Here is a 3682-nt window from a genome sequence, read left to right as displayed (position 1 = left end):
GCGGTGCGCCGGGCTCTCCCTCCCGTCGGGATCAGCTGTAAAGAAGGATTTGCAGGCGAACCCGCCTAATCTGCTCAGGGCTGAGCCGTCTTTCCGGGTATCCCGAAGATTTAAGCGGGAACATGACCGTACCGGGGGATTTGCTAATCAAATTCCCCCCCGGCAGGCAGGAAAGCCGCTTCCTGACGTGTTCCCGGCGCAGACAAATCCCTGCCTCGCACCGGAGCCGAGGGCGAGCCCAAAGCAACACCCACCGGCTCCAGGTGCGGGAAGCGGCACCCAGGTGGGTTTGCTCCCCCTCCCCTCCCTTCCTGGCAGGTCTTTGCCTTCTGCATCCCAAGGGAATAGACCCCCCAACAAATATTCGGCTAAATCGGCACCAGCAAAGGGACCGCGGGAGGGGGTGGGATGTTGGCAGCGGGGTCACCCTGCCCGGGGTCACCCTGCCCGGGGTTACCCTGCCCGGGGTCACGCACCGTTACTGCCCCGCGGGCTCGGTTCCCGCTCGGTTCCCGCTCGGTTCTCCCCGAGAAGGACCCGCCGGTGCCGTTCCCGGCAGGTGCAGGAGCCGATTTGCCGGACGAGGTTCTGCAGGGCCCGGGCTGCCCCTTCCAGGTACCGATGAGTTTATTAAGGGACTCAAAGTCATTTCCCCCTCCTCATTGAATGCTCCGATACGTGCCTGCGTTGACATGAATCCCACCTCCTGCGTTTTATCCCTTCTCCCCGAGGCGTTCAGGCTTCGCCGCCTCAGACGTTGGTTACAATCACATTGTTCTCAGACAAGCGAGAGGCGCTGCGGGTGGTTTAAGTTGTTTGAACAAACGAGCTGTGTTGCTCAGGCACTTCTGCCAGCGGCTGATTGTCCCACCTGAGCTACAGGTGCCCATACGTGGGCAAGTTCGTGCTCTCAGTGCAATATTCCCGAGTGTGTTTGCTAATGAAGGCGATGTGTGCTGATTAGGTCCTGGTTCCTGCCTGGCCAGGAGCTGGATCTGGCAGGGAAGGTGCCCCTGAGCAGGCTGGGGTGCCCAGGGTGGGGGTCCCAGGTGCTGTTAGCAGGCGGTTGCTGATGGGCTACATAAGAAGCTTAATTTGTCATTTTAATTTTTTAATCCTGTGCATTGGGTTGTGCCCTCTTATTAGTAAGCATTAGCTCTGTAAGTCCCATTAGCTCCTCTGAGAGCAGGGGTTTTGCTCGTGAGGACACTGGTGGGGGAGCCAGCGGGGGGTTGGGGGCCTGATCCTGCACCTGCTGATATCCGTGATGCTTCATGGGGCTGCAGGTCTGATCCTGGCCCTGCAGGACAGGAACCATCACAGCTTGGTGCTTTCCTTCCTCTGCCTTCCTCCCCTGACCCCCTTCCCAAGCCCCAACCAGACTCCCTGATGCAAACCTGGGGCTGGCCTCATTTGGCCTCTTGCTGCTTTATTATGAGAACCCTTTTCTTATGAGCAAATGCACTCACTACTTTCAAACCCACCTCTCACTCCATCAGATTTTCCTCTTTAACCCTGTGGCCATCCCCAGGGCTTTATTTTGTTAGGGAATCTCAGGCCTTGCATTTGAGATGAGTTGCCTGCTCCTCTTTAATAAAATTATTCCTGCCTTCATTAAATAGCACAATGTGTCACAGAAATCCAGTGGGTCTGTTTGTGAAGATGAGGCAGCTCAGAAAGGAGAAAGAGGAGGAAAAAGAAGGAAAAAAAAAAAAAAAAGAAGTAAGCCACACATCTCCCCAAACCCCTTCTGCCTAATCCAACTGAATTAGAGGATTTCAAAGTGGATTTAAAACTAAATCTTGATTAGGGAGAATTTCTCTCCAAGAGCTGCTGCGTGGCAGTATTAATGGGAAGTGATCGTGGACAGAGGAAATAGGACAGAAATAACCAAGGGAAGCACATACACGCTCAGGTCTGTTCATGAACTGAAGGAATCAGAGAATTTCTCAAGGGGAAAAGGGAGAAATTAAGCATTGACAGAAGGAAACTGGGCACCACGGGGCTGGCTGGAGAAGCGGGGAGCAGCCAGATCTCTGCTGCACTGGCAGCATCTCCCTTCGTTCCCGTGGAGGGTTTTGCAAGCGGTGGGCACGGCTGGGGGGGAAGAGGCAGGAGGACACAGGGTCTCTGCCCCGCTCCCCCAGACACCCGTGTTCATCCTCTGAGCCCAGGGTGGGCTCTGGGAGCTGCCCCCCATGCTCTCAGGACACATGCCTGGAGGTGCCCATGGGATCCTCTCGCTGCTGACCGTGGTCTTCGTCCTCCCAGAGGGTAAGTGCTGCTGTCCCTGGGGGGTGGAGTGTGTCTGTGCTTTGGGGTGATGGTTGTTCACATCCTCCCCAAGCCCTGCTTAAGTGGGATTTATTCTTGAGGGGAACTGGGGGGCACTCCTTCCCCAAGCAGTACAGCTATGTGTTGGTGGTTTTAGGATGGAGGTAATGGCATCGTATTTAGTACAAAATAAGAGCATATGGCCAGGAGCTGGGATCCCCAGGGGCTCCCCTTGCTGTGCCCCCTCACTGGTGCTCACCCAGCTCCCCAAAACTGCATGGGAACAGCCAAGGATGGGTTTGGGAAGGGCTGTGGGTCAGCATTCAGGGGCAGGGAAAGGGAATGGCAACAGTAACTGCAACCTGACTTCTGCTGCTGTGAATAATCAATGCGGGGAGAGTGTGTGTGTGTTAAACTCTGAACGATGTAAATAATATCTTTGAAGGCTATTTATTTATTTTTAAAGAAACCTGAGAAACGCCTCAATTATTGCTTAATTCCCAACCTGAGAAATGGCTTCATTATCTTAATTCCCTTTCTGCTTTGGGGCAAGCAATTCTCAGGCACAGCCACTGACCTGCAGGGAAGGACAAGGCTGCTACCGGTGTGTAAAGCTCAGGGGACACACACTAAGGCTGCTGTCCTAGGGTCATGGGCACGTTGGTTTGCAGTGAATGAGGATTTGCCTTCTGTTTTTGAGTTGTTTTCCCTCCCTGACAGAACCAGTAACAAAAGCTTGGTCGTGTCCAGGGAACAAGCCAAGCAACAAAACCATCCCTCTGGTGTGAATGACTCCAACACCAGCAAGGGGGAAACTGGAGGAATTTAGTGAAACAGACAAAAGCTGTTTCCAAGAGTGGCCAAGCCCTGGGGCAAAGATGTCTATGCTTGGGAGGTTTCACTTGCTCTTTACAAACCCTGTTTCAAAGCTCAATTGTTCCTGCTATTTGATCCCAGCGCAAATCTCCCACTAATCTCTGATTTTGCACTGACCTCTAGCGGGAGTTGCTTTTACATATTTTGGGCCCACCGGGTAAACAAGCTTCGGGCTCTGGCTCTGCCCTTAATGCGACTTGGCGAGGCAGAGAGAGCCCCAAAGCAGCCAGGGAGGACCTGAAGTATTTTGCCCCTGGAAAAATAAAAATAAAATAATATAAAAAACAAACAACCCATCTTGTTTCCTATGATTCTTGTTTAGTGTCCGGACTCCAGTGCTACGGCTGCAACATCATCGTTGGCACCAAAAGTGTGGACATGGGGTGCTCTCACCCAGAGGTGATCACCTGCTCCCACTCCCACCAGGGCTTCAAACACCGGTTCTGCATTAAGACAGAGAGTGGTGAGTGTGGCTGGGGGGGCCCTCAGGGGGTGCCCGATCAAGCAGGGGATGCTCATCTCTTCCCCCCCC

Source organism: Chaetura pelagica, unplaced genomic scaffold (genome assembly GCF_000747805.2).
Source record: "Chaetura pelagica isolate M959 unplaced genomic scaffold, ChaPel_1.0 scaffold405, whole genome shotgun sequence".
NCBI lineage: Eukaryota > Metazoa > Chordata > Aves > Apodiformes > Apodidae > Chaetura > Chaetura pelagica.
Note: the sequence above shows the minus strand (reverse complement) of the source record.